Source organism: Arvicanthis niloticus, chromosome 13 (genome assembly GCF_011762505.2).
Source record: "Arvicanthis niloticus isolate mArvNil1 chromosome 13, mArvNil1.pat.X, whole genome shotgun sequence".
In the NCBI taxonomy this organism is placed as follows: Eukaryota; Metazoa; Chordata; class Mammalia; order Rodentia; family Muridae; genus Arvicanthis; species Arvicanthis niloticus.
The window spans coordinates 55,196,167-55,216,130 of NC_047670.1; the positions used below are offsets into that span (position 1 = coordinate 55,196,167).

Genomic DNA, 19,964 nt, shown 5'->3' on the forward strand with positions numbered 1-19,964 from the left:
CCCCACCCCTGCCCCCACTGGTTGGTTTTATTTGGTTGAAAGATCTCTTTAGCATGCCTCTTCTTTCTCATCTGAGGACTTTACTCATCCCTCTCTGGGTCGCCTGCCTACAGGCTGAAAAGCTGTCTGCTTAGAAACAAAGCTGGGCTCTGTCCTCTGTGGTCCCTGGGTCCCCCACATCCTCTCCTCTGCTGGGTAGAGGCTTTTAGCACAGGGCTCCATGTGCAGAGCTGCCTATCAGGTCAGCTACCCTCATATCCAGCTTTACCGTCAGGTGTCCCGAGGACTGCTGTGGCCCTCAGCTCCCTCCATGGAGACAGTAGACCTGCCATTCAGAGCCTGCTTCGTCCATAGGCTGAGGCACTGCACTCACTTGTGCCACATGACCCTGACTTTGTACCACTTATTCATGTGAACCTGTCCTGTGGAGGGGTGGGGGGTGGAATATGTTCTCTCAAGGCCTAGTCTCCTTTTGCTGGGAGATGACTTGGGACAGACTTGGAAGAGTTTGCAAGTCTTTAAACTTCAGGAGGGCTCAGTGTTAAGACCAAAAAAAATCTCCCAAAAGCTAGGCGGGGAGGGGGAGGGGGAGGGGGAGGGGGAGGGGGAGGGGGAGGGGGAGAGGGAGAACAAGTGCAGTGTTATAGCCAGATAGGCAAATGGCCCGTGCTAGGCTAGGGTCCTCCCACCTTTCCGCCTTACCTTTCCCGAGGCTAGATCAGACAGGGAAGGAAGCTCACAGTGTCAGTCCTTTGTACCCTCCCAGCACTCTGTCCCAGGCTTAACTGAGCACCTGCTTGAATGAAACCAGTTGGAGCCAGTGTGTCCCTGGGCCCAGTCCGATCCTTATGGGGCCCTTGGCTATCACCAGGCTTCCTGTGGGCAGGCCTGGCTTCCGGTTCTCCAGCCTGTAGACTCCCTCAGATGGTCTTGTTGACATGTGTGGCAGTGGTCACAGATGTGCCTGGATTCCATCTACTGACTTGAAAGGAAAACAGTTGTGTCCTTAGCACTCTGGATGCCTTGTCACATGGGGTTCAGCATAAATGCCAACTCCTGGGGGAGGCCTGCCCCACCTGCGCTGCCTACCCACTCAGCTTTCTTGCATAACTTCATTGATGTGCTTAGCTGCTCTAGGGTCAGTGCTTAGCATCCAGTGGTCCCCACAGGGGTTAAGCAACTAGAGCAAATGAAGGGACAGTTGTGTGACCTTGGGCAGGCATTGGAGATGAGTCTTGGTGTTTTTTTTTGTGTGTTTTTTTTTTTTTGTTTTGTTTTGTTTTTTGTCTTCCAAATGAGGTAAAGATGACTTCCTAATAAGACTGTCTAACCAACATGGGTAGTCTTCCAGCAAGAGGTGGGCCCACACCCTGCCATGCAATGCCACATGGGCCAGGGGCAGGTCACAAGAGTGTCAGACAAGATCTACCATGTGCCAAACTCAGATACCATGTCTAGTGGCAGCTCAGCCAGAACTGTCACCTGAACAGGTGCTAGGCCAGTACCACCTGCAGTTTCATCTAGGGGCCCAGACTCAGGGCAGTGGCTTCCAAGCTGAAGTCCAGATGGATGTCTTTGGCCAGGCTCCCAAATCTTTCCAATGACACAGGAATCTCACGATTCATCCTTCTGGGTCCCTATTTGGAAACTAAACAAGAACACATCACTGCCAGCCCCCCCCCCCCAGCCCCCAGCCCCCCGCCCCCCTACAGGCTCTACAGGAGCATGTGCTTTGTTCCCACGCAGAGGTGATGCCAGCTCAGAGTACAAACTCTTGACATTTCAACAAGCATGGGTGGCCTCATGGAGGACAGACTGCCGGCAGCCAGCTTTTAGCACTATTACCCATTTCTGCTTTTGGAGACTGCCTGAGCCAGTTGTATTCTCTCTTACTGTGTTGGTCTGGAAGCCCTGGCAGGGTGGGAATGGGACTTAGAACTTGTGTCTGTCTTTCCTACCCACTGTGATGGAGCTCTTCCTGCTCTTCTCACTTCGACAGCAGCACTCCATGGTCCAAAGAGTGCTGAACTCAACCTTCCCAGCACCTGCTGTGTGAGCGTGTCAGCCTGCTGTTCCCTCTCAGCCCTGAGTCGTGCTTCACACAGTCAGCCTAAGAGCAACCTGGAAGTATTTAAGAATGATGGAATGGGAGAGAAGGCTCAGTGGTTAAAAACACTGGGTGCTCTTCTAGAAGACAGGGGTTTGATTACCAGCACCCACATAGCAGGTCACAAACATCTGTAAATCCAGGCACCAGGCGTACATGCACAGATCTGCACACCAACAAAATGCCCATACTCATAACTACTTTTTGTTTGTTTTGTTTTTCAAGACAGGGTTTTCTCTGTGTAGCCCTGGCTGTCCTAGAACTCACTCTGTAGACCAGGCTGGCCTCGAACTCAGAAATCCGCCTGCCTCTGCATCCCAAGTGCTGGGATTAAAGGCAGGCCACCATTGCCCGGCAAATGTGTAGCCCAGGCTGGCCTTGAACTCAAGATCCTCCTGCCTCTGCCTCCTTCAGCAAATCCTACCGGCATGCGCCACCACAACCGGCTCATAACTAGTTTTTAAAAGCCGGGCTTGGTGAAGCATACCTTTAATATCAGAATCCAGGAGGCAGAGATGGATCGCTCTTAGCTCAAGACCAACCTGATGTACATAATGGCATACATAGTTCCAAAACAACCAGGTCCTTGTAGAGAGACCCTGTCTCAAAACATTCCCCCAACCCCACCCCACCCCCTCCCAAAAAAAGTCAGGTGAGGCCTGGAGAGATGGCTTGGCATCCCTTCCATAAGAATGAAGTTTAGTTCCCAGCACCCACATCAAACAGCTCACAACTACCAGTAACTTCAACTCTGGGAAATCCAATGCCCTATTCTGGCTTCTCAAGGTGCTATCTTCCCCATAGACATATATAAATAAACATTTAAAATAAATATTTTTAAATGCCAGGTAGCTAGGTGTAGTGGCACAAGCCTTTAATGGCAGCACTTGGGAGACAGAGGCAGACAGAGCTCTGAGTTTGAGGCCAGCCTGGTCTACATAGCGAGCTCCAGGCCAAGCAAACCTACGTAATGAGACCCTGTTTTAAAAAGATAAAGTGACAGCTATAGACAAAAGCACAAACTATCTAGAGCCAACCTCTCAAGATGTAGCTGCTGCAAATACCTACAGAAAATTGCCAAACCCTGCCAAGAGTTTTGGGCTTGGTGGTAAATGAGATGTTTCATGGCTTTTTCTAATTATTTTCACATTTATCTGTGTATGTGTGTGGATGCATACATGCCACAGCACACATGTGGAGGTCAGAGGAAAATGTGTGAGTCAGTTCTGTCCTTCCATCACATGGGTCCTAAGGGTTAAACTCTGATGGTGAAGATTGGCAACAGCCTGCCGAGCCTTCTCCGACCCCTCAAGAAACAGAAAGTCTCCTTGAGTAAATTGATGTGCTTGGATGAACAGTTTGCTAACCCTAGAGGTTAGCAGACTAAACCCATTCTTACACTCTCCAACCCTACCCCACCATGGCCTATGATGCCCAAGACTTCGGGACCCCAGTGATCTCAATCAAATACCTTTGTTTCTGGTGGCTGTTAGGAGCTTGCAGTGTGTAACTCAGGTAAAAGCTGGGTGGGGGATGAGGAGGCCATTTAGGCTGATGTCAAAAGACTGCCTGTGGACTTTAGAAGGGATTGTCTGTGGTAGGTGGGGCATGAGCAGGTGCATACCAGCTGGCATTAACTGGAGAGAGGCTTGTGATGTTGGCCCCAGCCTGGCTGCACACAGCCAAGTCCTTTGGCAACCAAGAGGGGGTGGTTGTTAAAAATATAGGTTTCCTGGCTCTACTTTGGACATGCAAAGCAAACAGAGAGGACGGTGCTGTTTCAGCAAGACCCATGAGCATCTGCAGGTATATAAGAAGGACGGGCAATGCCGGGCAGTGGTGGTGCTTGCCTTTAATCCCAGCACTTGGGAGGCAGAGGCAGGCGGATTTCTGAGTTCGAGGCCAGCCTGGTCTACTGAGTGAGTTCCAGGACAGCCAGGGCTACACAGAGAAACCCTGTCTCGAAAAACCAAAAAAAAAAAAAAAAAAAAAAAGGACGGGCAGACAAATGCTTGCCTTCCTGCCTGCCATCTTGGTTTGGTGCTCAGGATTTCTTCATCTAGATGCCTCTGGGTGATCTTGGACAATGCACAAGAACCTCAGTGATTGCCATCTTTAAAGGAAGATAAGGGACAGAACACAGGTAAGACAATACACCCCTGGAATCCCAGGAAGCTAGCCAAGTCACAAGGACCTCAGATTTGAGACCAGTCTACATTATATAGTGAAATCCTGAGGAAAATAAAAATAGGAGGTAGGGATGCAGCTTAGCTGATGGTGTGCTTGCCTAGCATGCACAAAGCCATGGATTCAAACCTCAGCATCTCATAAAACAGCACCCGAGGGGTTGGGGGTAGGAGGATTAGACTGAAAATTGTCCTTGGCTATACATGAAGTTCAAGGCCAGCCTGTTTGAATTAATAGAATCAGTGTGAAGGATCAGCAGGTGGAGGTGCCTGCTGGCAAGTCTGACGGCCTAAGTTTGATCAATGGGACCCGTACAGTGAAGGAAGGAACCAACTCTGGACAGGTTCCTCACACATCAAATAGGTTAAAATAATAATAATAAAAGGACTGTGGATAGAGTTCAGTGGTAATGAAGTGCTTGTCTGTGTGCCAGGCCCTGGGTTCAATCCCAGGTCCCACAAAAATAAATGCTTGCTGAGCCAGATGTGGTGGTACACATCTTTCATCCCAGCACTTGGGAGGCAGAGGCAGGCAGATCTCTGTGAGCTTGAGGCCAGCCTGGTCTACAGAGTGAGTTCCAGGACTGCCAGGGCTATTACAGAGAAGCCCTGTCTTGAAAAATGAACAACAACCCCCCCCCCCAAATGCTTGCTGACAGTTCGCCTTCCTCTCTGAGCCCCTTTGTAGAAATTTGGGTTCATAGTCCTCAGCCCAGATTTTTCAGGGTTCTTCAAAGGAGACAGCCTAATGAGGAGGAGGTGGAAGGGGGAGTCACTCCTTTGCTGCAAAGTGCCCATTTCTCTCTCTCTCTCTCTCTCTCTCTCTCTCTCTCTCTCTCTCTCTCTCTCTCTCTCTCTCTCTCTCTCTCTCTCTCTCTCTCGTGTGTGTATTTGTTTTTGTGAACTCCAAGCTCTCAGGACAGCCTAGAAAGTTCTTATGGATGTTGGTGTCTAGGGAAAGTATCTTTCCCTGCTGTGGCTGCCTTCTAGGATGCTCCTCTAGGTGGGCAGGCAGCACTGGGGAGGAGGGTCAAGTTGGCTCACCTTCTTCTCCCTTGGAACAGGGAAGCAGAAAAGTGTGTGTGTGTGTGTGTGTGTGTGTGTGTGTGTGTGTGTGTGTGTGTGTGTTCTGTTCTTTGGCCTCTTGTGGGGCTGCACCCTGTACCTCAGGAGAGCCTTGAAAGCCTGGGAAGCAGTGTCTTTGTTCATGTTCAGGCTTGGCACATAGTAGCATCCTGTCTCTGCAATTGTAGCCCTTGTTGCAGCTCTAGTTCAGCTGCATGGGAAATGCACACCTGGTCCAGTCCTAAGGGAGGTCTTGGTATGTTTTCTTGAAACAATGACTTTTTCTCTCTGCAACTGCACCATCCTTAGTCAGTGCAAGGGAAAGTAGCCAGTGTCTGCCATGTCTGGTAGAGAAAGACAAGATGTGGCCATCAGCTGGTTGGATAGGCCTGTTGGCTCCCCTCTATGAAACAGCAAGTGGCTACCTGTCTGAGAGCAGAAAGGGCTCCTATTTCTAGAGCATATCCCTGGGTCAACCTGAGCTCAGCTCTGCACACTGGCATCTCAATACCCTCAGTCTGTCTTGTGGGTATCAGGCTGTTGTCTCTTCATAATCTCTCTCCCTAGTAGCAAGATGATCACATGCCTTCATTTCTCCCTAGAGAAAACAGTCACCCAAGGCTTGGAGATTGGGGCCTGGGAATGTTCTGGTCACTCTCACTTCATTATAGTGAGTGACCAGGTCAAATCATGGCCAGCCCAGGTTCTGAGAGGAACCATAGGAGAGGTGGCTCACAGGAGGGAGGGGAGCTGGTAGGCAGCCATTTCAACATACCCTGTTCTGCTCATGCCTCCCTCCTGAGGACAGCATCCATGTGACAGGTATGAGAGCTCACAACTATCTGTAAATGTAACTCCAGGGAGGTTCTATGCTCTGGTCTTGAGCATACCTGAACACCGGCACCCAGGTGCACACACTCACACGGAGATGTATATAGTGTTATTTACAAAATAAGTAGCCACATCAGTCTCAGGACCCATGTGGAACCAGAGGGCAACCTGGGGCATATGTCAGTCTTCTGCTTTCACCATGTGGGTCTCAGGTCTCCAGGCTTGGTGACATACTCCTTTATCTGTTGAGCCGTCTTGGCCACCCTCACTTCATTTTCTTACTCTACAGTCAGGCTGTGCGTATGCAAAAGGTCATTCTACCAACTCATCCAGGACAGTGGCCTCTGTGGCCTTTTTGGTAGCTGCTCTTGGATTTTGTGGATGAATTCTGCTGAGCTTCCAGCTCTGCTCTCCATTCTGGCTCCAGATACATGGCCCTGATCCTTGAGCAGGACTGAGCAGCACTTGACACAGTATATTTTTGTCCATCAGATGGACTAGAGAAGCTTCTGAGCCACACAGATCACCCTGAGCCCATGCTTTTCAGGCTCAGATAAGCAAAATCTGGATATTCCTGAGGTTGCCTTCAGGCTCAGCCCAGTCAGTCATTTTCCCTAGAGACACCAGGCTACTGGGTAAGGGCCAGCAAAGTTACCAAAAGGATGGACATTGGACACCCAGCTGTTGAAGTTGAGGTCAGGTTCCCAGACCCCAAGACAACATCCTGGGCCTACTTTACCACCTCTGACTTGTGGGGCCCCTTCCCTGATGCAGGCATTGCTGTGCATCCAAGAGGGACATAAAGGCAGAAGAGGGATTCTGAGTAACTCTGAATCACCCCTGTCAGGTTCTCAATGCTTGGTTCCCAGCCCTTCCCTCCCTGTGGTGACACTGTGGAATGTTGTGGTATTGGTTTTTAGGGAGTGCCCAGCAGGGATTTGTGGGCTCAAGTGTATGACCTGGGTGTGCACATGTGTTTGTGTATACAAGGTTATGTGACTATGAGGCAGACTGAGTGAGTATGGAGATACCCACTTTAGGCAGCTGGGACAGGTTGGGACCTGGTCTCTGAGTGCCTGCAGATGTATGTGTACATGTATGTGGGTGTGTCTGCTTTTCCCCACAGATGTTGAAGCAAGAAGCAGCTTAGGTGGAGACATTGGTGTGACCCAGTCCTCTGCTCACAGTCTGCTACCCTCAGGGGCCAGTAGGGGATGTCACTGCTCAGCTATAGGCTGAAGATGCTCTGGCATCTGGGGCTTCCTCTGAGCTCTTTGAGTCCTCACCCTAAGTTTCCTTTCCTCACGTCCCCTCATCTGGCTGTGGTTTGGGCTGCACTGCAAACATCCTGCTTTTGCTTATGATCTTTCTCAGCCTGCACGCTGTTCCCTTCCAGTGCTGTTTTCAGGTCTACCCTGACCTCCAAGGCCAAGCCGAGCATCCCTTGCTTCCTTGCTTTCCCCTTGTCTCTTCTGCTCTCAGAGACCCAGATTTTCCTGGTGACAGCTAGGAGGCTCGTTCCTCCCATCCCAGGATAGGTAGCCTGGAGTCCGAGCCTGGCTTGTAGTAGCAGTCTCTTGGAACTGACCTGGTGGCTAAAGCCCTGGCTCAGGGTCTAGAACTTGGGCTGGAGTCCTAGCTCTGCTCCTCAGACACCCAACAGTCTCCCCGTGTCTCACTTGTCACCTAATGGGAGTTTTGGGGCTGCTCAGGAAAGCACAGGGTCAGAGTGCCCTGGTTGGAATTGGAGATAGAGCAGGGGCCTCAGTTTCTCGTGGGGTATGATTGGTACTGTCATCCCAGGTCATGTTCTGGCAGCACATAACAACCCTGGCCCACCAAGGGTGCTTTCCAGTGAAGAGGCCTCCCTCACCAAAAGGTTGCCCTTTTCTCTAGTTTCTTTCTTGCTACAAGCCTCCCACAGACCCTTCTGGTCAGAGGTATTCCTCAAAAAGAAGCCAGAAGCCAGCCAGGGAAGGCGCCTGAGGCTCCTGGCCTTTTGGCAGGGTTTGTGGAGTTTCTGCAGTATATATGTGCCAGATTGTGCTGGGTGCAAGTGAAGTCAGCAAAGATCCCTGCCCTCCCAGCAGGGAGATAAGCAGGTGAGGCCACACTAACATAGTGAATTATATGCTATGCTTGCAGGTGAAAAGCCCATGGAGGGGGGAGGAGAAGGGTAGACAGGGAGCCCAGGAAGGCTGGGGTTTGAGCAGAGGCTCAACAGGCCTAGGTATCTGAGGGAGGATCAGCCTAGGATGGTCCCTGAGATGCTGAAGAGCCCAAGATTCCTAAATGTGTGTCCCAACTCCTTTGAGAATTTGACAATGGTCTTGAGCCCTCCCCAGGATCACAAACACTGAGCATGCCCAAGTCATACCCATGTGTTCATGCACATGCTGACATATGTTTATAAGCACACATACTTTTAAGAAATTTGGAATATTCCTGGATACCTTGCAATAATGGATTCCTGTCTATCCATTGCCCCAGGCTTGACCAGAGTGAAAACTGAGGCTTGCAGGGAAGATACTTGTTTAGGGTCAACCAGGTGGCCAACTAGTTTTCCAACTAGAACTTGGGAAGGTCTCTGTGAGTTAGAAAGCTCTTCAGGGGCCTTCAGAAAGATGGGATATCTGGGCTAGGTCCTGAAGGATGAGTAGGAAACCCTCACCCGTAGACCCAGAGGCCAGCCTAGCAGGCAGAGCCAATGCTTGGCTAACAGACCTAGCAATTGTTCCCTGAGCCAAATCAGCTCTAGAAAGAAAGAGCCAGCTTGAGCTGTAAGGTGACACCGTGCAACATGCTGGGGGCAGGATAATCTTGTATCTGGGCTTCTCCTAACTCCAGCTCCCACAGCTTCCAGTCTACCAGCCAGTCCCCAGAGGAGGGGGAGGGGAGGAGGACCACCTACCAAGCCCCTCCCTACCCACACACAGGAAGTGACTGAAGGGGTAGCCAGATGCTGCTGATGTCTGTAGGATGATAGATGCAAGCACCCTACTCTATAATGAAGAAGCTCAAGGGTTCAGAGGGACAGGACTAGAATCCAAGCTTTCATACGTCCATATTCCCTGCCTCCAGCTACTTTGCTGGAGAGAAGGAACTGAGAGGGTTCTGAAGAAGGGGAACTTTTCTGCCAGCTCTAGGGGAGGTGAGCTCCTCCTCCCAACCGGCCTTGGCTGAGATGGGGAGGGGCATTTGCTATCCTGGGCCATACCCGGGACTGGCCAAATGTGGCCTAGGAAGTCACTTGCTATCTCAGAAGGGCTGGGGAAATCCGTACTCACCACACTGTCCCAAAAGAGCTGAGAGAAACCCTGAGAAACGGAGGCGGACTTTGGTATGACCCTAACCAAGGCAGCCCCTCCTTCCCAGAGGCCTCCCAAGAAGCTTAGGAATCTGGAAAAGGTAGGAAAACAAAGACCCAAGGGTGGTGGGAGGTGGGGTGGGGAGAAAGAGCCAACAGCAGGTCTCCAGAACCTTCCAGATGTGGCCAACTCTGGGCAGGGCAAGGCAGAGTCATCTCTTGTCATCCACACCACTGCAGGGGTGGGAGAGTGTACTTCTCAATGCCTTCCAACACTGAAGGCTCAGGACAGGCAAATGGGAGTGTTTTTGTATTATACTGAAATCAAAGGCCATGCAAGTTGTGTGTGGAATATAACCTATGGTAACTGGCTGCCATATGGGAGAGCCTGGATTCCATCCCCAGTGCCACAGTACATAAATACATTCAGACAAATTGATAACCTTGAGAGGGAGTCAAGCTTTAGAGGTGGTGTATTGGTCAAAACAGAATGCCTTATATCAAGAAAATCGTCAGGGCTGGAGAAATGGCTCAGTGGTTAAGAGCACCTGCTGCTCTTCCAGAGGATCTGAGATCAAGTCCCAGCACCCATGTCAGGTGGCTCACAACTGCCTGCAATCCAGCAGGGCTCTGGGTATGGGGATCCCACTCTCTCTTCCAGCGTCCACTCCCAGAGATATATTACATACATTCATAAGACACATACATATATGTCTGGGTACATAATAAAAATTTCTTTAGAAAGATAAGTGTTGCCGGGCAATGGTGGCGCAAGCCTTTAATCCCAGCACTTGGGAGGCAGAGGCAGGCGGATTTCTGAGTTCGAGGCCAGCCTGGTCTACAGAGTGAGTTCCAGGACAGCCAGGGCAATACAGAGAAACCCTGTCTCAAAAAACAAAAACAAACAAAACAAAACAAAACAAACCATAAGTGTCTCGGGGGACAGTTAAATAGCAGTTGCTGTTCTTCCAGATCAGGGTCCAAGTCCCCACACCAGTATCTGGCAGTATATACCGCCAGTAACTCCATTCTGGGAAGTCTGATGTGCTCTTCTGGCCCTGAGGGCACCTGCAAACACACACACACACACACACACACACACACACACACAAACACACACACAAACACACACACACACACACACACAAAAGTAAATATTTAAAAAGAAAAGAAATGAGGCTAGAGAGATGGCCTATCAGTTAAGAGCACTTGTTAGTCTTGCAGAGGACTTGGGTTTGATTCCCAGCACCCACATGGTTGCTTAAAACCATGGTAGGTGGCTTATAACCATCTTCCAGGGGATTCAAGGCTCTTTTCTGGCCTTTGATAGGACCCCACCCCTAAAAGAAAACATTGTATTGTAAAGCTAATACTTACAGGGAATTGAGAGGTGGGGGCCATGGATGGACTTCCTTTACAATGAAAATAACCATTCGGAAACCACCTTTTGATAATTTTCCAGTTTAGACTGTGTGCTACAATAATCTATTCACTTAAAGTCATTCATAAATTAAGAGACATGGGACTGGGGGTGTTGCTCAGGTGGTGGAGCACCTGTCTGCCACATGTGATGCTCTGAGGTTGCTTTCTCGTGCCACATAAAAAGCAGGCATGGTAAATCACTGAAATCCAGAGGTGGAGGCCAGAGGAACAGGAGGGTCATCCTTGGTATACACTGAGTTCTAGACCAGCCCTTTGGTCATGAGACCTTCTCTTGAAAAAAAAAAATGGCAAAAACATGGGGGACCTTTGAAGGTAGTATTGGACCCCGAGAGTCTCAACTCTGGGGCACGCAGTGTACAGAGACTGAGATTGATGTAAGCAGCAAGAGGTTTATTGTTCCAGCATGCCAGGGTCACCCCTCAACCAGGGAGGAGAGACCCCCTGCCTAAAAACACACACTTTATACATCATTCTTTTGGGCAGATTTTAGCAACAGTAGCTTGATTGGTTAACTGAGGTAGCTTCTGAATTGACTGGTTAAACACACTTCAGCTGGCACAGGCGGTTAAATTTTTTTTTTTCTTATCGAGAGGTGTATCTCACAAGATATGTGGGTCACAGGTGGCATACAGCCAGTACATCCTGTGGTTTTCTTTGGAATTGTTTTTCTCACTTCTTTTACTTTGAGGCTTGTCCTCATTTTGTCCTTTTGATTTCTCTGGTAGCCATTTTAAGTTAACTAATGTCTCACAGTAGCTCAGCCAGTGGGCACTTGACATGAAAACCTGAACCTGACGACTTTAGTTTGATCCCTAGATCCCACTATGGAAGGAAAGAATCAAATCCCAAAAACTGTTCTCTCACATATGCACTCCCCAAGGCAATAAACATGGTCTCTCAAGCCAGTGTGCCCACATTCACACACATGCACACACATGCCAATAACAACAAAAGTTTTTAAAAAGTTTTTTCAGTATAATACCAAAAGGGTTCTCCTTGCCAAGTAGAAATGGGTTTTCTTAGTGACATGAATTTTTTCTTGATGAATATTTCTTAAGAAATAAAATCACTTTACATAATAATAATAAGAAAACTGAAGGCTGGAGAGATGGCTCAGTAGTTAAGAATTAGGGGCTATGTTGAGACGGCTCAGAGGTTAAGAGCTGCTTTTCCAGAGGTTCTAGGTTCGGTTCCCAGCACCCAAGTGGCAGCTCACAAGCAACCATCTGTGACTGCACTTATAAGGGATCCAATGATCTCTTTTGGCTTCCATGGGCACTACATGTATGAAGTGTATATACATGTTGTCAAAACACCCACACAGAATATAATTGTTAAACTTTTAGCCAGGCAGCCGTGGCACATGCCTTTAATCCCAGTACTAGGGAGGCAGAGGCAGGTAAGATCTCTGTGAGTTCAAGGCCAGCCTGGTTTACAGAGTGAGTTCTAGGACAGCCAAGAGCTACACAAGAGAATCCCTGTCTTGGAAAACCAAAATAAATGAATGAATAATAATCTACCAGAGGTGACCAGAGTGCTAGAGACTGCCCGTTAATGAGCATCCTGAGGGGTGGGGACAGAAGAGTGGAGAAATAAATCTCCAAGTCTGGGGCTGAATCCCAGATCCACATTCCTGTTTCCTTCACCCTCTGGGCCTCATGGGTGGCTTTATGCATTGATGAAGGGGGTGGGGACAGGAGGATGTACAGAGGCCAACACATCCGAGCAAGACACAAACCAGCACGGACACTGTGCCTACGCAATGTTTTATAAGCTTCCCAGTACCAGGCCTCTGCAGAGGGCTACAGTGGTGTATCCACTTCCTCACATCGTTCAGGACCTTGTCACACCACCGCACAGGAGGCCTGTGCCCCCAGCCACAGTATGCGCACAATCACGCCACAGCACGGATCTATCTACACACTCCATGCACACAAGGGCCAATCTACCACAAGCTGCAGAACACGAACACACAAGTCCACTCACACGCAGAGCGGGACAAGCACTTTGGCCAGCTCCGCCTCACACAGCACACACACCCGCACAGGACGCCCGGGGCCGTGGGCCGGCGCACGCACGGTCACAGGCAGGGCACGCGCACACTCGCGCGTCCGATCGCTGCACACACGAGAGGCGCGGGGCGGCAGCGGGAGCCCGCGGTCCAGGCGCCCCCGGCCCCGAGCGCGCAGAGCCCGGCTGGCGGGGGAGGGGACGCGGCCGCGCGGGGGCGGGGCGGGGGCCGGCGAGAGCGGGCACCTCCAGCGCAGCGCTCGGCCTCGCCGCCGCGCCCCCGCTACCGCCCCGGGGTGCAGTCAAGCGGCCGCGCCGGGCCCGCGGGACGGGGTGGAGGTGGGGTGGGGGGCGGGGATCGGCCCGGGCCCGGGCCGCGCTGCCTGCGATGCCGGGCGCCCGCCGCAGCCGCAGCCGCCGGAGCCCGGGATGGGGCGAGGAAAGGCTGCGGCGGACGCCAGCATCTCCCCGCCGGGGACCCCGGGGGCCCCGGAGCCGCCGCCGCCGCTGCTGCTGCTGCTGCCGCCGCTGCTGAGACCCAGCGGGCGATGGGTGAGTTGACCCTGGAGCCGGGGACCCGCGCCGCAGTCCTGCATCCTCTCCGCACCCCAGGCCTTGCCTCTGCGTTCCCACCCCCCCGCACCCCCGTGCTAGTCCCGCAGTCCCGGGGGCGGGGGCCGAGGAGGAGCGAGATGTGGGGGACTGCTTAACCGGCGCCCCCTGCCCCCACCCGCCTCCTCTCCGCAGCTCTCCCTGGCCGCGGGGCAGAGCCTGGCGCGGCGACCCCCTCCCTTGGCTGGACCGGGGTGGGGTGGGGGCGTCCTGAGACGCGGAGCTCCAGCCGTGCAAGCTTTGCTTTGTGCGCTGCGCTCTCCCTTCCACCTCCGGCGAGGCTCGGGGCTGGGGGCGCGAGGCCTCAGCTCTTGCCTTCCCCACCCCCGACCCCGGGCTGCTGCGGCTGCTGGCCGAGGCCCAGGCGCGGTTGGGGTGCTGGGCGGGTGTGGGGGCTGTGGCTGGAGCTGTAACTACAGCTGCCTTAGTGGGGAGCGGGGTGGGGAAAGCTTAGGATAAGAGGCCCCCATCTTCTACTGGGGAGGGGTCTCCCCTCTCTTTGCACTGCACTGCCCAGGGCGGAGGAGGGCTCCTGGCTGGGGGAGGGCGCTATAAATATCTACAAATAGTTCTGGAACCTGGGTTGGGTGGGGAGGAGAGCTTGCCTGGTTGTGCTAGTGGCAGGGGTGCCTGAGCTGGGACGCAGCAAGCAGAGATGCTGCGCCCCAATCAGCTCTTATAGCCTGAGGTCTGATGATGCTCCCTAGTCTAGGGAACTCAGAAGGAGGGGGATGCAGGCAGGAACATTTTCCCTACTTGGATTCCTCTGTGGTCCTCCACCATCTCTGGGACATGGGTGCAGAAATGCCTTCATGGGGGATTGACCTGGAGGGACACAGTTATTAAAGGTCCAGACATTGAGCCAACCATGAGGATGGCAGGGAGAGCAAGATAAGGCTTTCTCCTTCTGGGAGCTGGCAACTTCAGGATTATTAGTGCTGCCCAACGCTAAGGAGATAGGCAGGGTTTCTGGGAAAGTTAGAAAGAGGGGCTCTTTGCCCTAGGGAGAAAGAACGTACTGGAAAATGGGAAAGTTCCCAGGGCTGAAGAACTCGTAAGAGAAAGAACCTAGAGGTGTGCATCCCTGCTGTGTCGAGAGATGTGTAGTATGGTGTGACACCGAACCACTATGAGAAAGGAGCTGAAGAGTGAGTATCCGTGTGTGGCTGGCTCTGATTGTATAGTGGTCAGAACTGTGTGTGATGGCTGCAACAACCATGGTTGGAATCCGAGTTCCAACACCAGTGATAGGATAAATGTGTCGAGAGGTGGGGGTACATTTGGCAAGTGGTGCCAAGGTGTGCCTCAGAGCGAGGACATGAGGAGTAGATGGAGGCAGATCCACAGGGAGACAGGGAGATGAGAAGATGAGAGAGCTCCAGGTGTATGTGGGGGGGGGGGTTGGTGACTGCTGCCCATTTTATGGGCAGCACCTAGCACACCTGGCATAAGTCTAGGTCCCTGGGGGCAAGCCAGTGGGAATGCCTGATTGCCAACAGCTGGAGAGGGAAGACAAGGCTTCAGAACAGGAGGGCCAGGTGGAGAAAATGTGGGTGACCACACCAGGACTGGCTCCTGGGGACTGCAGGGAGCTGTTCACCGCAGGGATTGAGCAAATGGCCTCAGCTGCCTCTTTTGAGACTCTATGTGTCCTGTGGTCAGTACCCATCCGTTACCCCTTCTGCTGTAACTGCCTCACTTCAGGGAGTTGGTGCTCCGAGCCTCAGTTTCCACCTCTGTGAAGTGGAGAGAGTCCTCCTCAGGATTTTGGCGAGGACTGGAATTGATGAGGCATGTAAGGATGCCTGACACCCAACCCATGTTGGGAAATTGCTGGCTGCTGGGTTGGTATTATTACCTGTAAAATGAGGCCATCTGATGCCAGCTGGCTGTGAGGCCCGTTTCATGAGGGGGATGGGCTGTGCTGAAGATCACGGGAGGACTGGAATGGAAGGGAGAGTCAAGGGAGCTGCACAGGACTTTCTTCTGGGGTTCTAGGAGGAGGTGAGTAGGCTGGCAGGAGGTGGGTGTTCTACAGGAAAGAGTCCTCTAGTCCCTCTGGGTACCCACCACCATGCATCTCCTTTCTCAGCAAGAGACTTGAGGCATACTGCTCTGCTCCTGGAGTGCAAAGAATCTCCCCCCCCCCCCCCCAATACCATATATGTTCCCTCTTCCTTTAACTAGATCTAGCTCTCCACTTGGAAAGCCAGGCTCCCTTCTAGAAGTTTCTTCAGGCCAAGAAACATGTTGTGTTCAGGTGAGGGGTAGAGACTAAAGAGAAAATTAAGCCTTTTTCTCAGGTTAACATCTAGCAGGGCAATAGGTTCCCTTGGGCACTTTGCATCTGCCCAGCCCTGTGCTGGCTGCATACTTACTTAAAGCAAACTCTTGATCCAGGTTCAGATCCTGGCTCTGCCACTTGATCTGTGGCTATATCTCTGACCTCAGCCTCCTTGACTCTCCAATGGGGACAGTGCATATGGTATCCCTTGAGCACTTTAGTATGATTACTTCTGGGCATTTCCTGTGCTCCCTTATGGTCAAACTTGGAAACTAGGCATTTGTCCCAACACACGGGTTGTATATATTCCCGTGGTCAGGGGCTTGCATTTCTGTGTCCTCACCCAGGCAGGGGAAACCGTTATGCTGACATCTGGACATCGGGTAAAATAAAACCCCTGATAATTAGTGTCAGTCAATTCCTGTGATGTACATCCTCTGAGCAGCGGCTAGTGGAAGGTGGTACACATTAGCTTCAGTGCCAGGACAAGCATTCAGGTGGAGCCTAATAATGATGGTTGATGAAAGAGACAAAGCTCAGGGGCTATTGATGAGAAGAATCTGGGGAGTTGCCAGAGAATTCCCAGAAGGGATTGTCCAGGCCTCTGGTCTGGGGGCAGAATTTCACCCTCAAGGACCTGGTCTGCCATGGAGTGAGGTGAACAAAGAGATTAGGAACTCTTGCCTGAGATTTCCCCCACATTACTGACCTGACTGTCTTCTGCTCTAGCTGCTCTACAGGCTTCCCCTGAATCTTGACCTGGCTGCCTCCTCCTCCTCCTTTTCCCCATCCTCCTCTTTCTCTTCTCCCTCCTCTTCCCCATCCTCCTCTTCCTCTTCTCCCTCTTCTTCCCCATCCTCCTCCCCTTCTCCTGTTTTTTTTTTTAAAGATCTATTTATTTTATGTATATGAGTACACTGTCATTGTCTTCAGACACACCAGAAGAGAGCATCAGATCCCATTACAGATGGCTGTGAGCCACCATGTGGTTGCTGGGAATCGAACTCAGAACCTCTGGAAGAACTACTGAGCTATCTCTCCAGCCCCCCTCCTTCTTTTAATAGAAGGGTCCATCTGAACCCCGACATGCTAGCGAGTTTAGAGATGAACTTCAGGCAGTTCAGCTTTCCTTCCTTTCCGCCCCTCCCTGCCCCTCAGCAGCTTCCTCACATAACTCTTTCACAACGCCATCTCCCAACCTCGGGGCAGACCAGCCCACTCCCGCTGCTGATAGCTGTGTCCACAAACATCCTTAGATGTGCCTATTTTTCTCATGGAAGTTTGTGTGTGCACAAGTATAATGTATTCATGTTGGTGTGTCCACATATATGCATACATGTAAAGGCTAGAGGTTAACCTTGTGTGGCTTCCTCAACAATCCCACTTTATTTTATTTCTATTTTAAAATTTTTTATGTGGTGTGTATGGGTGTTTTGCCTTCTTGTATGTCTGCACTGTATACTGTGTGATACTCCCAGAGGCCAGAAGAAGGCACTAGATCCCCTGGAACTGGAGTTCCAGATGGTTGTGAGCTGTCATGTGAGTGCTTGGAACCAAACAACACACAGTGCTCTTAACTGCTGAGCCATCTCTCCAACCCAGCCACCTTAATGTTTTTGAAACAAAGTCTCTCATTGAACTTAGAGCTACTGACTTGGCTATACTGATTGACCAGCAAACCCCAGGGATCCACTGGTTTCTGTCTCCCCAGCATCAGATTACAGGTAGTATGCGTGCACTGTGTCTGGCTTTTTTTAAAAAAAATAATATCAGTAGTAGGGGTCGAACTTAGGTAAACCTCGTACCTAAGCAGCAAACACTTTATAAACCAAGCCGTCTACCTCCTCAGCCCCTGGCCATGGAAATGTTAATAGTTATATATAATGTACTTATAGTAACTCATACTGGGAGGACCGCAGAAGCCCCCTATTCAGAAGGGCACATGGAGGTACAATTTGTTTACACTGGCTAATCCTTGTTCTCATAGTTTGAGCCTAACTGTGTCAGGGAAGCCAACGTGCGTCCTGATCCTTTCTGTCAATCCACAGAGCCATGTGGCTCTTGCACTCACGTTTGTGTGGTTTTGTCTGTCTGTGGATTCTTTTTAGTTTTGCCTCTGTGTATGTGTCTGCCTCTGTGTGTGTGTTCACATCTGTGTGTGTAGGTGCCTGAGGAGGCCAGAAGAAGGTGTCAGATCCCCTGGAGCTGGAGCTACAGGCAGCCATGAGCTGCTTGACGTGGGTGCCGGGAACTAACCCTGGGTCTCTGGGAGAGCAGCAAGTGCTCCTAACCACTGAACCATCTCACTGGGCCTGGGATGTTTGTTGTTAATGTCTTTTCAGTAGTCAGTCAATGTCATACTGAGGAGGCCTTTGGTAAATGTGGATGAACAAATAAATACAGAAATGAATGGTTTTCAGCGCAGCCCCCAATACTCTGACCTTTTCTCTCCCTTCTCCATCCCTGATGGAGAAACCCAACCCGATCCTCTAGAAGGCAGCTTCACAATACAGAGAGGTGCTCACAGGGACCCTGCTTGGTAGGAGTTACTGTCTCTACCTCTCAGAAGGAAACAAAGGTAGGATTTAATTGTCCACGATGTCACCCATGGTCTAGTATGGAGCAGACCAGGGGCCACAGTTTTGCCATATCTACATGGTTACTGGGATCCTAAAATAATTTTGCTTGTGCGGCCTCAAGTGGAAATGCCTGTTGGTATGCATAGTTTTATCTTTTCTACGAATGTAAAATCGGAACAATAGAGACCATTCACGCATCTATTAACTACTCGCTTGTTTTATGAACATAGAGGTTGTATGTCACAAAACTTCGGTTCTTGCTAAAGTGAAGCCCTCTGTGGGGAAGGAGAAGGCCTGGGCAGCCCAGGTAGCCTTCCTGTTGCCCCATCCCTCCCAGCTAGGAACCTTCCAGAAACAGCAGCTTGGAACTGAGGGGGTCTCAGTGGGTATTGTGGACTCAGGGTGTCTGGCTGGCAGAGATCCCCAGATGGGTTGCCACCTAGGTATATCTTCCCAGCTGTACCCCCCAGTTAATGACTTGTTCCTGTTCGTTGGATTCTTTGCCTGAGCATAGACATGTGAGCATTAGTCCCATGGGGCAGTGCGGGATGCCTGGAATGGAGGCTAACAGCCAGGAAGTAGCAGGATCCAGGTTACATTTCATTTGTAGGGATTATTTGTTCAGCTTGCTGTCTGAGCCCTCCTGTTCTTCCAGACCTGGCCCTTTTCTCTCTCTGCACGGACCTTTCTCACAGCAGTGAGCTGCAGACACACCAGGCTGCCCTTCCTTTGATGCTTGCTTTGCTTATAGCTGTCTCCTGTCTTTGGCCTCCTTTGCCGGGTGAGGGGGGCATATTCCCCAGGCCCTACCTGGCTGTGCATTAGAGCCCATTCTTTACTGGTACTTAGAAGGCAGAAACAGGTAGATCAGTGAGCTCCTGGTCAGCCTGGTCTACATAGCAAGTTTCAGGCTAGCCAAAGTTGTTACATAGTATCCTAGTTGGCATCTCTTCACAGCAATGAACTCCTATGACCAAGGCAACTGTTACAAAGAAAAACATTTAATTGGGGCTGGATTACAGGTTCAAAGGTTTAGTCCACTATCAAGGCAGCATGGCAGTGTGCAGGCAGGCATGGTGCTGGAGGAGACAAGTTCTACATCTTGATTCCAAGGCAACCAGGAGAGACTGGCATCCTCAGGTAGCTAGGAGGAAGCTCTTTTCTGCAGTGGGTGGAGCCTGAGCATAGGAGGAGACCTCTGAAGACCACTCCCACAGTGCATCCTTCTCCAAGGGCACATCTCCTAACAGTACCACTCTCTAAGGGCCAAGCATATTCAAAGCACCACACATAGTAAGACCCTTTCTCAAAAGCAAAGAAACAAAAGTTTAATTACACTTTGTATGTCTGTGCGTGTGCACTGTGTGTGGACATACACATACACATGTGTATGTGTGTGTAGGACAGAGGACAGCTCAAGGGGTCAGTTCTTACCTTCCACTGTGTGGCTTCAGAGGATTGAATTCAGGACACCAAACTTGGCAGTAGGTGCCTTTACCCACGGAGCTGTCTTGCTGGCCCTATATTACATTTTTGTTTC

The 19,964-nt window shown here is 51.1% G+C and overlaps 1 protein-coding gene across 2 annotated transcripts in view; it reads left to right on the forward strand.

Moving 5' to 3' along the window:
* Positions 1 to 3,980: 3,980 nt before the first annotated feature.
* The window catches only part of Mgat3 (beta-1,4-mannosyl-glycoprotein 4-beta-N-acetylglucosaminyltransferase), a 52,904-nt gene continuing 36,920 nt past the window's right edge, over positions 3,981 to 19,964 (forward strand). Inside the window, exon 1 of one of the 2 annotated variants that reach the window (XM_034517069.2) lies at positions 3,981 to 4,250. The gene's annotated coding sequence lies outside the window, so the exon portion shown is untranslated. Of the gene's footprint in view, positions 4,251 to 13,318; positions 13,502 to 19,964 lie in introns of those variants that run through there. The other variant, XM_034517068.2, reaches the window with a different exon arrangement.